The sequence below is a fragment of the Nannospalax galili genome, unplaced genomic scaffold (genome assembly GCF_000622305.1).
Source record: "Nannospalax galili isolate Female #2095 unplaced genomic scaffold, S.galili_v1.0 scaffold829, whole genome shotgun sequence".
Lineage (NCBI taxonomy): Eukaryota > Metazoa > Chordata > Mammalia > Rodentia > Spalacidae > Nannospalax > Nannospalax galili.
The window spans coordinates 3,390,048-3,408,314 of record NW_008360329.1 but is presented as its reverse complement, the minus strand read 5'-3'; the positions used below and the strand labels follow the sequence as shown (position 1 = coordinate 3,408,314).

Genomic DNA, 18,267 nt, shown 5'->3' with positions numbered 1-18,267 from the left:
TAAAGAGAGAAGAAATACATTTCGAAGTCTAGTAATATTTTCACAGTCTACTGGAGGAGCTTTGCTGGATTGTCATAACTTTCCTTCCTTTTCACAGTCCCTGTGTGAAAGGCACATTCCTATCAGACTCTGTAGCTAGTGGTAATTACTTGAAAGCCTGAGTCATTAGCCACTATTAATTGTCTGAAATACAACCAGAAGAAAAATAACATTAAGGAGGAAATCTACCGTGACTATAATTGACATCAGTTACAACTCCCAGTCTATAGGAAAATCTCCCCAGAAGTGTTTCAAAATCGAGTCCATTAACTTTTCAAAAACTTGATAGTTGTTTAACCAGCTAGCAATCATTGTTCTTTATTTAAATGGATATGAGTCCAAATCCCTTTTTACAAGCGTCTTAGGAGACTCACTGTTGTGTGTGTCAGTGGTGTTGGAGCAGTTAACCTTTCTCAGGAAACCACCGGGGCAGAACACTTCTGCTGGAGCCCGCAGCACCTTGCTAACCTGACCCCAAGGCCAGGCCCCGGCAAACTCACCTATGGACTTCTGTTCCCCGCCACCACTTAACTTCCCACCTCTCCTGTCACCTGAAACTACACACTCTGATCCCATGAGTTCCCCAGACCAGATTCAGTGCTTCCTACCCCCAAGAAACACACCCCTCCCTCTGCTTTAGAGTCTCCTCAAATCTGAGACAGTCAAAATGACCACACCCTGCACCTCCTCCCTGCCAGGTTCCAGGCACATCCACCAAAGTCTTGTGTCCTTCCCTCTTGCTTGACCTTCTGGGATTCCTGATCCCTGATCCTGACAATGGCTTCCTAGTCACCCATGGGGTGTCACCTCCATCCACACTGAGACCAGATCACCCTGTTTATCTTGACCATTTGGCTCTTGCCTTCAAGCCTTCCTAAAGGCTCTTTTGCAGCCAAGTGACCAAGTCACATGTGGTGCTGAACACTGGAGGCCTGCTGGGCTCTGGACACACCCTGTTTTGTTCCTAGGGCTCCTGTTTAGGAACCTGTGGTAGCTCCTTTCTCCGGAATCATGGTAGAACACATCATTTCCTGAACAAGGCTCCTTGCGTTTTCATACCTTAGCTTCCTGCGCACACCTGTTCACATCCCTCAGCAGCAGGGACTGTTTCTAAGCTCCTCTGCTCCTCTCCAGTGCACGTACCCCTCCCTTAGGTCCTTAGCATACTTTTCCATCATTATAACCATATGTTTTCTTACACAGACTGAAACTCCAGGAAAGCAGGCAACCAATTGAGCTCACTCCCTTTTAGACATAATGTACAGAAAAAAAAAAAAAAAAAAAAAAAAAACCTGTGAAAAGAATATAAGTTTTTTTTAGTGTGAGCAGAGGTGAATTCTCATTAGCTGAGTTGCCTTGAAGAAGTTAATTAACTTCTCTGAGCCCTCTTGTCATCTGTAACAGGGGGACACTAAGTGGTACTAACCCTAAATACCTTCAATGAGAAATAAATGATTAAAGATCTTTGAACAGTAGTCATTCAAGATATATTCTTCCAAAAGCACTTGTTTATTGCATGGACAAGGACCCTGGTTCAATCCTAAGCAATGCACACACACACACACACACACACACACACACAAGCACTTTTGTGGTTATTTTTGTTTTTGTTTTTGGTGTTTTTGAGACAGGGTCTCCCTGTAGCCCCAGCTGGCCTAGAACTCACTAGAACCCACAGAGACCTGCCTGCCTCTGCCTCCTGAGTGCTGGGATTAAAGGCGTGCACCATACCCGGCTCTCTTTTGTCTTTTACAAACTTTTCTTGTTTGTATATATCAGTATTTATACCATGTTTGTTTATTTAATAAAATGAGTGTTCACCTAGAGTAATAAGGCAATTACGTACGTTTAGATCCAGATTAGGAACCTGGGCAGCTCCTTCCTGTTCACACTGAGGCTCTGAGCTGGTCATCTGAATGGCTGAGTGCACCTGTGTATCCATGGTCTTGAGTTCCAATCTTCTTTATAGGTTTTCAAATCTTTTCAAGGCTTCTAAGCCTCAGCTGAATTTGTGTGTGAAAGATAAGCTAATCCATCCAGGAGAAACATTGAAAACACAGAGGTAACCCAGGCATGGTGGTTTATATGTGTAATAACAACACTTGAGAGACCGAGGCAGGAAGATAGTCCCAGGCCAATGTGGGCTACATAGTGAGTTTCAGACCAGCCAGGGCTACAGAGACCCTGTTTCAAAACCACAAAATGTAAAGCTGGATGCAGTCATACAGGCCAGCACTTGGGAGGTGGAGACAGGAGGATCAAGGGTTTAAGGTTGTTGTCAACTATATGGTGAGATAAAGGCCAGCCTGAGCCTTATGAGACACTGTCTCAGAAACAAAAAGAAAAGAGTTCAAGGAAGGGGAAAAAAGAGAAAGGCTAGGGAGGTAGCATAGTTGGTAGAGTGTTTCCCTAGCATTCACCAAGTACTGGGTTCTATCTCCCCAGTACCACATAAACCTGGTACCATGGCTCAGAGAGCCACCAGTGTCTGCTGCCAATGGGGTAGAAATAGCATCTTTAAAGCTATGGAAAAGAATTTCCAGGTTCGTGGTTAATAATGTTAAAAATACCCAGGCATGACACCTCATGCCTATAATCCCAGCACTCAGGAGGGTGAGGCAGGAGGATCACTACAAGTTAGAGAGGTCAACCTGAGTTGGATTATATAGCGAATTCCAGGCTAGTCAGGGGTACACTGTGAGACTGTGTTTCAAGAAAACAAGTAAATAAACCAACAAAACAAACTAGTACTGAAAATGCAGAGCCCTGAGTCCATCCCCAGAAATTCACAATTATTTTGAGGTGGGGCACTGAAATGCACACTTCTTACAGAACACCTGAATTTGGTGTAGATTAACATGAAAAACACTGTGTATTCAGGTCATAAATAGTGAAACCCTCAAACAAAATGCCCAGTCCAAGTTCTTTTGATACTGAACTTATCCTTTATATTTCAAATATAGACCACTCACAGGAGAGACAAATTCTCTTCTATGACTGTTTTCTAATGACATAGCTAACACTAGAAATAACTCATGTTAATTAAACGAAATTCAAATTCAAAGATAATTTTAGCTTGCCCTTTCCCTGACGCACTACTCAATTCAAAATGCTGCTCATCAGTGTGAGTGACTTCATTTGCATGGAGGTGGGAAGGAGCCATCTTCTTTGTGTGCAGCTTTCTGTACTTTAGCAACCTGGATAGCATAGCCGTGACATCGCCTACACCATCAGCTCACTTTGTGCTACTAAAAATAAAACTCAAAATGATAGATACAAGGGGAAGGCAAGATCAGAAGGCTATAGGGGATTCCAGAATCATTCAGTATGTGGTTTCAAGGTGAGAACTACTCACTCCTTCAGACTATTCTTCAAGAAATATTACTTTAGAGGGGTTAGAGAAATGGCTCAGCAGTTAAGAGCACTGGCTGCTCTGGCAGAAAAACCAGATTTGGTTCCCAGCACCCATATGGTGGCTAACAACCATTGGTAACTCCAGTTCGAGGGGATCTGACACCTTCTTCTGACCTCCCAGGGTATTGCATAACGTGGGTGCACTCACATACATGCAGGCAATATACTCATACACATACAAGAAAAATAATAAATAAAATGTTTTTTTAAAAAGAAATGCTATTTAGGGGCTAGGTAGATGACTTAGCGTGTAAAATGCTTACTCCACAAACATGAGAACCTGACAATGTGCACCCATGAAAAAGTAGGGTATAGGGATGTACACCTGTAACCCTGTAACACCTGTAACACCTGTAACTGGGACAAGCAGATCCCAGTCTAGGAGAAATGGCAAGCTCTAGGTCCAATGAGAGACCCTGTCTCAAAAAATAATAAGGGGGTGGGGCTGGAGAGATGGCTCAGCAGTTGCACTTAGGTACATGCAGGCAATATAGTCATACACATAAGGTAAAATAATAAAGAAAATATTTTTTAAAAATAAGATAGAGAGTGATAGAGGAAGACATCCAAAGTTGACTTTTGGTCTCCACACGTGCAAACACAAGTGAGCACACACTGGTGCATATACACTTACACACACATGCATACAACACACACAGATACTACTTAAAAGCTTTGTGTGGCATAAAGAAAAATGCAATCATGACATTTGCAGGAAAATGGATAGAACTGGAAACTATTATGCTAAGCAAAGTGTCCCAGACAAAGACAAACACCACCACGTTTTCTCCCATACACAGATTTTAGATTTTTATTTTTATATATGTGTGTATGTATGTGGAGGGGTGGGGATAGAAAGGGGACAAAAGCGGAGAAAGGTGCTAAGAAAGGAGTGGGAGAGGGAAAAAAAGAGGGTAATAGAACGCAAGTGACATGAAAGCAGAAAGGGGAAGCTGGGGGGAATCAGCAGGAGATGGGCGGGGGACAAGGGAGGGGAGCAGGGAAGAGAAGCAATAAAGTGTTATGAAAATACCATAATGAAATGGTACTTTGTGTGCTAATTTAAATAAAAAACTGGGCATGGTGCTTCACACCATGGAGATCAGAGCAAGGGAATCCTAAATTCTAGGACAGTTTCGGCTACATAGCAAGAACCTGTCTCAAAATACACACACAACTTGGCATGGTGGTGCATGCCTACAATCTCAGCACTTGGGATGCAGAGGCAGGAAGATCAAGAGCTCAAGGTTATCCTAGACTACAAAGTAAGTTCAGACCACCCTGGGCTACATAAGACCCTATTCCAAAAAATCAAAATTTCACACACACAAATGTACATTCACATACACAAATGCACATTCACACACACACACACACACACACACACACACACGTCAGGCATGGTGGTGCACCCTCATCATCCCAGCATTCAAGAAGCAAAGCTGGAGAGATGGCTCAGTGGTTACGAGCACTGGCTGCTCTTACAGAGGACCTGGGTTTGAATCCCAGAACCCATATACTGACTAACTGGAACTCCAGTTCCAGGGATCTAATGCCCTTTTCTGGCCTCCTCCGGCATTGTATGCATGTGGTACACATATATATATGCAGGCAAAACACTCATACACATTAAAAATAAATAAATAAAAAGTAACTGGGCATGGTGGTATATGCTTTTTATCCAAGTACTCAGGAGGCAGTGGTAAGTGGATCTCTGTGAGACTGAGGCTAACCTGGTTCTCCATAGCAAGTTCCAGGCCAGCTGGGGCTATAGGGAGACCCTGTCTCAGAAAACAACAACAACAAACTAATTACTAAATAAATATTTTAGGGGCTAGAGAGATGGCTTAGCAGTTAAGAGCACTGGCTACACTTGCAGAGGACCTGGGTTTGGTTCCCAGCACCCACATGAAGACCAACAACTGTCAGTAACTACAGTTCCACCAGGGGATCCATGGCCCTCTTCTGGCCTCTGTGGACATTGCACACATGTGCTGCACTTATATACATGCAGGCAAAATACATAAAATAAAATACATAAACCAAAACAAATTTAAAAAAATTTTTATTAAAGAGCCAAAGTCAGAAAGATCACCAATTCAAGACCAGTCACAGCTACAGATATCATTTGAGGCTAGCCAGGGCTACCTACATAAGAGCCTGTCTAAAAGAAAGAGAATGTAAGAACTGAGGATGCAGCTCAGTGAAAGAGCTTGTATTGCATGCTGGAGCCTTTGAGTTCCATCTCCAGTACTGCAAAAATAACTAATTAATAAGTAGTAAATAAATAAATGTTGTAAGCCCTGACAGCAAAGAGTTTCTTATTTGGGATTGCAGAGAGACTATATTTAAGCACAGAAATATAGGGTGGAGCTAGATTGTAAGGTGTTGAATGCCATGGTTAGGGACTGACCTTCATTCTGTAAATTATGAGGCCTTAGAAGGTCTTGAATGAAAGACCTGCATGACCAGACTCACACTGTAGAAAGTTACCTGGAGACAGACAAATCAATTTAGAAGCTATTAGAACAGTCCAAGGTTAGAGCTGGCAATCTGACAGTGAAAATGAAGGATGAGTCAAGACTTTGAAGAGCCGATCTGTAGCTCAATGGCAGAGTGCTTACTGGGCATTCTGGAGGCCCTGGGTTTGATCCTCACCCTTAGAAACAGAACTTAAATTTTTAGAAGGCAGTAATGATGAGATCTGTAAGAGAAAGGACATAAGGAGAAAGGCCAGAAGAACAATGGAAACTTCCTAGACTTAGTTTGGGTGACCGTACTTGGGGGATCTTATTTACCAGGCTAGAAACGGGAGAGAGTCCAGTGTATAGCGTGGGAAGGAAAAGTTGAAATAACGATGTGTTCCACCTGGCTGCTTAGGAAATATCCAGTTGGCGTGTTTGGGAGCAGCTGAACATCCAGGTCAGGAGTTCAGGAGCGAGGCTGACAGAGAGTTGGACGGGGAGATAAGAGGTGATAAGGGAGAGATGAAATTATGGGGTCCCAGACATAACTAGAAGCCAGGTGTGGTAGTGCACACCTGCCATGCTAGCACTCGAGATGGAGGCAAGAGGACCAGAAATTCAGGGTCATTCTCAGCTCCACAGCTAATTTGAAGCCAACTCGGGCTACATGAGATCCTGCTAGAAAAAAAGAAACAAACAAAAGGTTGCTAAAGTCAATGAAATCAATGGAAGAGACCGAAAAGGGCTTGTCACAAAAATAACTAAAAAAGAAAATTCATGGAACCTTGGTGAATAGTTTCCAGAAAAAGTAAGTGGTCAACAGGTGAGAGGTGAAGGCTGCACAAGGCTCCACCTCCATGATGTCATCCCTCTCCTGACTGAAATGCAGTGGAGACATGCCCTAGTCTGTACCTCCATTCAACTCTCATCCACAGATGTAGCTCCTTCATGCACCCACCTGAACACAACATGTAGATAACCCTGCTCAGAGCAGGCCACATTCTGCCAGGTGTTTGTGCTCCTTCCGTTCCTGGCCCAGAGACTTTTACACAGTGTGACAAGTCCTGTCAGATGAGTTGGACGCGCCCCCTCCCCCAACCCTGGGCTCAAGGAATTCAGGGAAACTTCCCAGAGGGGTGGCTGAAGCCTGAAGGACAAACGGTGGGGCGGGGGGCCGCGGGGGGGGGGGCGGCTAGTGGCTCTTAAGCATGGAGAGAAGGGAAGACCAGTATCTTCTGTGAACTGGAGGAAGTACAACAAAAGCTGGGGGATGAGGTGAGTTTGGGACATGGGCAGAAGGCTTTGAAAGCTACATTGATTAGTTATAGAATCATAATCACAGCTGCATACATGTACTTGTGTTGGAAGTGCTCGGTTGACTTTAGCTAATGGTTGCTGTAATCCTATGAGGTAAGTAGACTTAGAGTTGCCTATTTGCCCTAACAGCTCTAGTGATTCATTGATGAGCTGACAGCAGAGATCGTTATGAGCAGGAAGTCTTGGCAGACGCACCATGATCAGCAGAGAAGAACAGACAGTCATCATTATGATCCCTCACACAAGTCTCCTCTACATCCTTCTCAGCTCCCAGTCCCTCAGCTAGACCCCGGGGGCTCACCCTCACTGTCTACTTCCCAGGTTCTGTCCATCTTCAAGGTTTCTGTTCTTTATTCTTACCTATTGGGACCCCTTCTCCTAGGCTCCTCCCCCCCCCCCTGCTTTTTTTAGAAGGTCTCATAGAGCCCAGGCTGGCCTTGAACTTCCTATGTAGCCAAGGATGATCTTGATAAACTTTTGATCCTTTTGCCTTCACCTGAGTGCTAGAATCAGAGTTATGAGCTACTATATCAGGTTTATGCAGTGCTGGGAACTGGACCCAGGGAAGGATTCGTGCAAGCTAGGCAAACACTCTACCAACTGAGCTAGGTCCCCAGTCCTGACTCCCTCCAATCTTATTCTTGGCCTTTAAGTTCACTTTCTCCTAAAATACAGACATACAGCTAGCCTTGGTAGTGTACCTGTGGTCTAAGCACTGGGGAAGCTGAGACTGGAGGACCACGGGAGTCCATGAGTTCAAGATCAGCCAGGGCAACACAGTGAGACCCCACCTCAAGAAAACACTTTTAGAACTGGGCATGGTGGTGCATGCCTTTGATCCCAGCATTCCAGAGGCAGAGGCAGGAGATTTTCTGTGAGATCCAGCTTTGTCTACATAGCCACCAGGCCACCTGGAGCTACAGGGTGACCCCATCTCAAAAAACAAGCAAACAAAACCACATTTAAAAAAGATTCATCTATTTTATTTTATGTGTATGAATATTTTACCTGCTGGTATATATGTGTACCACATGAATGTCTGGTGCTCTCAGAGGTCAGAAAAGGGCAGCACAGCCACAGGAACTGAAGTTCCAAACAGTTGTGCGCTACCATGTGGATGCTAGGATCCAAACCCAAGTCTTCTGCAAGAGCAGCAAGTGCTCTTAATGACTGAGTCATCTTTCTAGCCCTTCAAAAAATATTTTTAAGGAGTTGAGCAAGTGGCTCACACCTTTAATTTCAGTACTCCAGAGACCGAGGCAGGTGGAGCTCTGTGAAATTGAGGCCAGCCTGGTCTATATATTGAGTTCTAGAGCAGCTGGAGCCACATGGAGACCCTGTCTCAAATGACCAAAAAGAAAAAAAAAATTAAATTCATGATTTCATTTTTCTTTACAGCTGAATAATATTCCATTTTGTATATGTACACCACATTTTCATTATCTATTCATCTCTTTTTTAAAATTTGTATATTACCTGCATGTATGTAAGTGCACCTGTGTTGTGCAATACCTGTGAAGGTAAGACAGTATCAGATCCCCCGGAACTGGAGTTACAGATGGTTGTTAGCAGCCAAGTGGGTCCCAGGTCCTCTGCAAGAGTAGCCAGTGCTCTTAACCACTGAGCCATCTCTCCAGCCCCTCATTATTTATTCATCTCTTGATGGACATCTGGCTGCTTTTTAAATATTTTGGAGGGAGTGTATACCTTGAAATTTTTCTTTTTCCTTCTGTCTAAAACTCTGTCAAATAAAAAATGAGCTGGGGTGGTGGCACATGCCTTTGATCCCAGCACTCAGGAGGCAGAGGCCAGTGGATCTCTGTAAGATCAAGGCGAAAGTTCAAGTTCTAGGTCAGTTCTGGCTATAAGGAGACCCTGTCTCAAAAAAAAAAAAAGCTGTAATCAAATAATTCTATTCTATTATTATTATTATTATTATTATTATTTAATATATAAACTCTATTGCTATACATAAAATAAAGAATATTTAAAAAATAAATAATTAGGGGCTGGAGAGATGGCTCAGCAGTTAAGAGCACTGGCTGTTCTTGCAAAAGACCTGTGTTCAAATCCCAGCACCTACGTGATGGCTAACAACTGCCTGTAACTCCAGTTCCAGGGGCTCCAATGCCCTCTTCTGTCCTCTGCAGGCACTGCACAACACAGTACACTTACACATATGCCAGCATAACATTCATACACATAAAATAAAAATTAAAATAAATAAAAATTAACATAAATAAGTAAAATTCAAGCATGACAGCTAAGGTCTCTATTTTACACTTCCTTTGTTCTTTTCCTTTATTTTATGAAGGAACTGGATATCAAACCCAGAGCCTCACACACAGAAGCTAAGTGCTCACCACTGAGCTATATCTCTAGTCTTAGGCCTCAACTTAAACGTACCTGCTTCCTGCAGCCTGTGGGGGTGTTGGCTACCAGGGCACTCTCATTGTGACTAGTGACAATGACATAAGTCCAGGCAAAGGTCAGCAGCTCTAGTGTGGTCAGCACTTGCCTCATACTGGGCTTTGGGCTCAGCTCCCTACCTGAGCTAACTTACTCAGTTCTCACAATAGTCACACATTGCACAGTTGAGAAACTGAGAAGTAGGAATGTTTAGGTCACTTGCCGGAGGACTCTGAGTTAATGGGCCTGGGATGGGCCCCTGTCTCCAGTCCTGCACTACTGACCTCTGGTGTAACCTGGGGAGAATGGACAGATTCTTTGAGGTACGGACAGAAATGAAATAAAACTTGGATGTGATAGCATGCACTTGTAATCCCAGCACTCTGGAGGTGGAGGCAGGAGGGTCTGAAATTCCAGGCCAGCCTGAGCTACATAGCATATTTGAGTCCAACCTGAGCTATATGAGTCCTTGTCTCATTCCACTACCCCTGTCCCCCCCCAAAAGAAATTTAATTTAATCAAACTGAACTAAATTTTGTAGCCATTCTGCTAGGAAAAGAATTAATTTCAAGAAATGAATTAATTGGACTGGAGATGTAGCTCAGTTGGGAGGGTGCTAGCATACGTGAAGCCCTGGGTTCCATTAACTACCATAACTGGGTGTGGAGGAATACTAGGAAACACCTGTAATTCCAGCATGCAGGAGGTGGAAGCAGGAGGATCAAAAGTTCAAGGTTATCCTCAGCTACAAAGGGAGCTGGAAGCCAGTGAAGGGTACATGAGATCCTGTCTAAAAGAATTAATCATTTTACATAAGCATTATATAAAGAGAACAGTGAAGTTGTCCTGTGGACTGGAAGGTGACTGATCAATTCCCTTTCATTTGTTAAGCAGTCCCCACATTATGAGGTAAATTAGCAAAATGCTTGAAATCGAATTAAATGTTAAGATATTCAGTTTGTCCTACTGAATGTTCACAATATTGATATAAGCAAATCCATTCAGGTAAATGGGGATTTAAATGCTTGTAATATTCTAGAATACTTAAAAAACTTTTCTTTCCACAGCCATCACAAACATGAGGAAATATTTTCGTGTGCTCAATAGCAACTAGCCTGCTAACATCTGTATGAGGAGTTTGAAAATCACATACTTGGTGTATGTAGAATGCTTTACACTTGCCAAAGGTGATTTTGCTTAAGAGGCTGTACTGTCCATACTGACCACTGTTTTGTTTGTTTGTTTGTCTTGTTTGTTTTAGTTAAAGCTGGTAGAGAGGGATATGAGTTGGCTCCACTCACTCACCTGACATGTTGTCAGCTCCTTCTATATGGTAGGCCCTGTGCTGGTGCTGGAATATGGAGTACAGACTACATTAGAAAGTGACCTCTCATTTACCACACTGAGATCAGACCTCAGGGAAATAGGCAGATGCTCACAGCAGTTCCCTCAGCCCCTGAAGCATGCCTTAGTCATTCCTTAGCATGTAATTGACTATCCCTCCTCCTGTCCTGGCCTCCAGACCAAGCTCCCTGAAGGCAGGACCATTCGCTTTGTCCTTATATTCTGAAGTCATGAATATCTGTAGAATGGAGGGGAATTTGAGTGCTTTTCACTATCACAGAGCTAGGGATGTGACTAAGTGCAAGAGAGATGATTTAGCATGCTTAAGAGCCTAGACCCCATCTGCAGTGCCTCACACACAAAACAGCACAATACAAGCTGGCCTGTGGCATAGACCTGTGATCCCAACCATCAGGAGGCTGAGAAAAGATGGTCAAAAATAAAAAATAAAATAAAGAGCCAGGAGTGGCTTTTTTTTTTTTTTTTTTTTTTTTTTTTTTTTTTTTTTAAGGTGCACACCTTTAATCCCAGCACTCAGGAAGCAGAGGCAGTTGGATCTCTGTGAGAACAAGGTCAGCCTGGTCTACATAGTGAGTTCGAGGCCAGCTGGAGGCTACAGGGAGACCTTGTCTGAAAAACAAAACAAAATAAAACAAGCAAACAAAACAACTAGGGCTATAGCTCTTGTACTAGTTTAAGCATGTACAAGGCCCTAGGTTCAATCCCAGTATCTCAAAAACAAACAACAAACAGTATTCATGATATCTAAGTTTTAATGTGCATTAACAATGAGCTAAGTGTGTTTTCAGTCCTTCCCATATAATTTCATTTACTACTCACAAGTGAATAAGTAGGAATTATTACTAACTCCATTTTCTAAATGAGGAAACTGAAACTTAGATTATAGCTTGTCCCAAACCATCCTTTGATATGGAACAGCATATATCCCTTACGTCCACCTATTTATTGGGCTTATTTTTAGTCTGGATTTAGGTATAACCAGAAACTCCCTAATCCTACCAAACTTCCCCCATCTTTATGTACCCCTCCTCTCCAGCATTTATGAAAAACAAGGTTCAAGGCCTGTGCTGTTTAAACAGCTAAAGAGCTGTTCCAGCAGGAGTCAGGGACAGAAAGGCCCAATCTTATTTGAGTCCCACATACAGGATTTTAATGTTTTTAATTTTCATTTATTTCTTTTGATGTACAGGGGATGGAGCCCAGGGTTTCATGCATGCTAGGCAAGAGCTCTACCACTGGGCTACCCCCCAACTCCACATACAGGATTTAAAGAGACATACACAGACACATGGTACCCATAGGGGTAGGGAAGGACATTTTTGAAAATCAAAGCCACACTTCTTTTATTTTAGAAAGTAGAAGAACAAAATTCTTATTTGAAGACTTTAAACTTTGGCAATAAAGACAAGCTGTCATGTGAGCTAAATCTGTTGTCTTCTTCCCCACAACCCCAAAAAAAAAACCCCCCCCCCCCCCCCATTTTCCCCCCCCCCCCCCCAGACTGGATTTAGATAAGTTTATAGCCAAAACTGCCCAGCAGATTGCAGAACAATTGGCCTTCAGGTGGGGCTAGAAAAGACTGGAATTCTTTGGGGTCACCTGAATGTGGGTTTTACACAACCACTCTCTGTTCTCCCTGGGGAGATTTCTTTCCTTCTCTCCACCCTCATTTATCTATGGAAAAGTACTTCAGAGCCTGTTTGCTGACTCCCCAGCCTTCCCTCTGTGTCCCCACCTCTCCCACCCCCACCCTTTGCACCTTGGAGAGCCGGTTCCCAGAATCTCTAAGCTCAAAGGCAGGAGGGTGGGATGACTCTAACTTCCCAACAGGAAATTCCCCTCACCTGTGTGCCCACTCTCTCCTAGTCTCCAGCAACAAGGAAATTCAACTGCCTGTTGTGCCCTGGAGTCCTGGACCCCAGATCCACTTTGCCCCATAGGCACCAAAATGCACCCCACATATTTTCATACCTGACTTTAAAGATACCCAAAATAAAGTTGAAGCAGACATGTATCCATGATTGAAAAAGCCAGTATTAGCCAGGCATGGTGACACATGCCTTTAATCCCAGCACTTGGGAGGCAGAGGCAGGCAGATTTCTGTGAGTTCAAGGCCAGCCTGGTTTCCTTAGTGAATCCAGGCCAGCTGTGACTTCAGGGAGACACTGTCTCAAAACAAACAAACAAACAACAAAAGATAAAAGAAAAAAGAAAAGAAAAAGCCAGTATTGTGAATCTCTGAGTTAGAGGCCAACCTGATTTCATAGCAAGTTCCAGGTCAGCCAGGAACCTGTTAAAAAAATTTTTTAAGGTCAGTATTTTCCGAAGACAAACATAAGAAATCATTTTTAGCATTAACTGAAAATACAATAACATTATGTGTGATTTTTAATGCATTAGCTGTATGCTGGCTTGTACTTGGTTCTGTGTTTTCACTGAGATCCTAGCATCTATGGCCTATGATAAACCTACCTGGTATACAGTTAGGCACTGACAGAAATCAAACAAGACTAGGCTTCTTTCTCAAGGACCAAGAAGTCCTGTCAGGAAGACAGACAAACACAAGCATAAGACTTGGGAGAAAGGGCTGGAACAATAGCTCAGCGTTAGGATGCTTACCTAATACGCAGAAAGCCCTGAATTCAGATCCTAGTACCATAGCAAATCTTCTTCCTCCCCTTTATTTTCTTCTTCTTCTTCCTCCTCCTCCTCCTCCTCCTCTTCCTCCTCCTCCTCCTTCTCCTCTTCTTCTTCATCTTCAACTTCTTCATCATCATGGAAAGTTCAAGGTGCCATGGCTACTGGGTACAAGTGATGAAGGCAGCCTTGAGGGACTTCCAACACACCCTTGACCAGGCAAGTCCAGCTCTCCCTCTTCCACTCTGTGGCTCAAGGCAGTAGCAGTAAGCCTTTTTCCCCAGGGAGTGCACCCTTCAAGGTAACATTTGTCTTGTCTGCATTTCATTCATGCCCTCGATCACTCACTCTTTCATTTAACAAAAGCTCTTTCCTAGGTATAGTGGTACACACCTGTAATCCTAGCACTTAGGAGGCTGAGGAACCAGGATAGCCTGGAGTTCAAGACCAGCCTGGGTTACACAGCAAGACCCTATCACAAAAGACCAAAAAAGGCAAACAAAAAATTCTTGTTTGTGCTAGCCTATGGCATAGGCCTTGGGAAATGACAGACAAGGTCTACCCTTCTGGAGAGCAAAAAAGTAACTCCTCATAAACAAGTAACTGTAAAATAATTTCAAAGGAAGGCTAACAAGATGACTCAAAGGGTAAAAGCACTTGCCACGCATCCCTGGTATCTATGTAAAAATCTGGATGTGGCAGCCAGCACTCATAGTGACTGGATAGGAAATAGAGGAGAATTGCTTGGGGTCTTGATGGCCACCAACTTGCCTGGAGTCCACGGTGCAGCGGCAACAAGAGAGATTTGTCCTTAAAACTTGGTGGAAGGCAAGAACTGAATTCCAGAAAGTAGTCCTCTGACCTCCACATGCACGCAGTGGTACACACACACACCCTGTCCTCACACACACACACTGTCCACACATGCATACTACACACACACAATGCACACATAACAGTCAATAAAATATTTAAAACTAATAATTTCAGATGATCATTGCTAGGAAGAAAATGTAAAGTAGCGGCAGCCAGTGTCTGGAGGTCAAGGTAGAAGGTTCTTCCAGAAAGGAAGGTCTTTTAAGGAGGGGGTATGGGGCTCAGGCCTAAATGACATAAGGTCTCCTGTACAGAGATCTGGGAAGGGATGTCAGGATGAGAGCTGAGTGGGACAGGCCTGAAGATAAGAACAGAGGGAGCTGATAGGTAGAGAATGGGCGGGAGCGAGCGGCGCAGATGGAGGAGGCACAAGCGGATGGATGAGGCACGGAGGCTCAGATGGAATTCTCAGTGGGACATAGATTTATTTCGCACGGGGCACCTTTCCCTCGGGAAGGGAAAGATGTCCACGAAGGGAAAGATGGAAGGGAAGAGAAGGGAAGGGAGGGGGAAGGGGGGAGGGGGGAAAGGGGAAGGGAAGGAAGGGAAGGATGTCAGGGAAGGAAAGATGTCCAGGAAAGAATGTCCACGGTGTGTGAGCTGGGACTGTACATATGGGGGCTTTAGGGTGTGGAATCAGGGAGGGGGAAGCAGGTAGGATTAGGGTGTGGAAGTGTCTTCTTTTTCCTCTTAAGATAAGAGGAACTCTGCTTATCTTTGGAGGTCAGAGGAAAGGCAGGCTCCTTTTCAGGAGGGTTTGTAGGTCCCTGTTGGGGAGGGGGAGGGGGCTGCTATTGGAACCCTAACAGGAGCATGCTTGAGGGTCATGCCAAAGGCCAGAGAGTCTGGAGCCTCATGTCCAGAGCACAGCACCATGGAAGGGATGAGTAAAGCAGGCAGGCCAGGCCTGGGGCGATGGTGCACACTTACTCCTCAGGAGGCAGAGGCAGGTGGATCTCTGTGAGACAGAGATCAGCCTGACTTACATAGCAAGTTCCAGGTCAGCTGAGGCTTCAGGGAGACCCTGTCTCAAAAACAAAGGCAGGCTAGGCCTCCTGTGCTTAGGGACTCAGACAACACAGGAGAGAGTAAGCAAGGCCAGAGACCTCCCACTGTGGACCTGCTCTGGCAATGATCTAGAAGAGCAAGGCTATAAGGCAGGTTTTATTGTCCATGTGAGGGAAGAAAAAACAGGCCCTCATGGATCAGCAAGTTTGTCCAAACGCCATGTAGGGGATATATGCCTGTAATCCCAGCAACATTTGGGAAGCTGAAGCAGGAGATTCACAGATTTCAAGGCCAGCCTGGCTACCCAGTGGGACCATATCTTCAAAAACTCAACCCGAACTAAAGCAAGCAGAAACCTGGTCAAAGGTGAGACATATGTCTATGCTAGGGCTCAACAGGCCTCCGAACAGGTGGGAGGACCAGATCTTGAATGCTGTGCTCAAATTTGGAAGAAAAGAAACTTTACCCCCATCCCCGCCCCCTTTTGTTTCTCCTTTCTCCAAAAGGAGTTTTTCAATTTCTCAAAATGTCTCTGTCCAAAAGTCAAAGAAACTCTTAAACTATTCTCACATTCTTTCCTTGAGAATCTCCCAGAGGCAAGAAATTTTGAGGATCTTCTTGCCTGGGGCAGGGCACATGCTCTGTGAGCAGTGTTTTGTTTTGTTGTAAACACCCTCAATTAAGTGCTCATAAGACTGTAAATTAGAAGTGTTTGTGGCCCAGAACCTCACTCCTTTGAAACTCACACACACACACACACACACACACACACACACACACACACACACACACACAAATCAATATTCAAGTTTCTCCAGGAACTTGGGCTCTTGGCTCTCAGGGAAATGATTGACCTCCGTGCTGCATCCGCCCCCACCCCTGACATCTGCACAAATAAAGTACCACAGGACTCTGTTTAAAGTGCAAATTAAGACCCTAGAAGTGAGGTGAGGGCCACAGGATGATTCTGTTTTTTTCCAGTCTAACGCTCAGTGGCCCCTGGGCTGTGTTTGGAATGACAAGATACTAGCTGGAACCTCCACACCAGGCAGGGTGGTTTTTCTAGTCAGGCAAAACTAAACTGGAGCAGGTCCCTCTGCAGAAGCCACAGCTGTCTCACCTCTGGGCTCTGCAGGGAGCAGCCTGGCCCACACACTTAAGTAATCCTTCAGTTGGCTGAACACTCTGAAGTAGGGTGAGATCATGGCTCACAGGGGCTTGACACAGTGTTAGTTGACACACGGCTGGAGAATGGTAGGGGATGTGTAAACCCTCAGGCTTAGTAGGGTGTGTGAGAGGGTCTGGCATTCCTCCCTCATCGTCAGGGCCATGGGCTGCGCTAAACATTGAGTGATTTTCAGCTCTCAAGATGCCCAAGAGCCCCTCGTTGGTACTGATGCCGCTTCTCCCAACCTCTCCTCTTTCTCCAGCCCAGGGAAGGGTGGGGGAAAGTTGTCACTCAGGCTCCAATAATGCCCCCTCCAGCTCTATTCCCTAGTCCCCTGGGAGTAGCAGCTGTTTGTGTCAGGACTACCACACAATTGCTCAGAATTATTTTTGTTTGTTTGACTTTTGTAGTTTTGTTTTGCAACAGGGTCTCGAGTATCCCCAGGCTGGCCTTGAATTTACTCTCTGAAGCTAGCCTTGAACTCCAGCCCTCACCTCCTGAGGTGCTGGGATTAAAGGCCTGGGCTACCACACCTGGTTTCTTGAGTCTGGGGGCCGTGTAGAGATTGAATCCAGGCCTTCAGTTTCCTGGTGTGCACACTACCTGCTGAGTTAAATCCAGAAACCTTATTTTTAGTTTGTTTTGTTTAGAGACAAGGTCTCATTTGGCCTAGGCTGGCCTCGAATTCACTATGACCTTGGACTCTTAATCCTTTTTTCTCTGCCTTCTGAGTGCTGGGGTTGCAGGCACAAGTCACAAGCCTAGCTCTAAATCTCTTTTTGCATCTATTGTATGAAACACATAGGGCATCACCAAAGGAGCTCACCAAAGCTGAGCATGTAAACATAGACCATGTGACAAGACCCAAGTCATTCATAACTCATTTATGAATGGGACCATGTCTTACCGTGAGTAATGGCAGTTGTGTGTTCTTTTAACTTGCCTAGGTTTTCATATATATTTGACTAAAATTATGCCTCCAACATCAAATGTTAGATGTTTTGAATTCAAAAGCTATGAAATTTTAGTATAAATCAAGCCTTAGTAGAATTATGTTCCTTTGTTACCAGATTCTATATACTGGGAATTTTATTTGTGCTTCATATTTATCATATTTATTTACAAAATAGAAAATGAAAGCGTACTTTCAGTGGAATGTTTACAGATAAAACACATTAGTATACTTACCTGGCAGGGGAGATAGCATGATCATGAAGGTAGTTTTCCCAAGGCGAGACTTAGCCATTGGACTCTGGATGTGCTGACCCCTGATTTCCCCAAATGCGGGAAACTCAACTGCATAATTTGTGGTAGTGGGGGATTGCGTTCACACTCTCCCCTGTTTAAAAAAAAAAAACCCACAAACCATAATTTGATTATCACTATATGAAATGGTATTCATGGAGCCGCAGAGATGGCTTAGTGGCTAAGAACACTTGCTGCTCTTGTGTAGGATCCAGGCTTGATTCTTTTTTTTTTTTTTTTTTTCTGTCTTTTTGAGACAGGGTCTCCCTGTAGCTCCAGTTGGCTTGGAACTTGCTATGCAAACCACAATGGCTTTGAACTCAC

At 44.2% G+C, this 18,267-nt stretch overlaps 1 non-coding gene across 1 annotated transcript; it reads left to right on the top strand.

Moving 5' to 3' along the window:
- The first annotated feature begins 17,878 nt into the window (after positions 1–17,878).
- LOC115068962 lies at positions 17,879–18,040 on the top strand. The gene has a single exon (XR_003848322.1). It is a non-coding gene; the product is annotated as a U1 spliceosomal RNA (small nuclear RNA).
- The last annotated feature ends 227 nt before the right edge of the window (positions 18,041–18,267 follow it).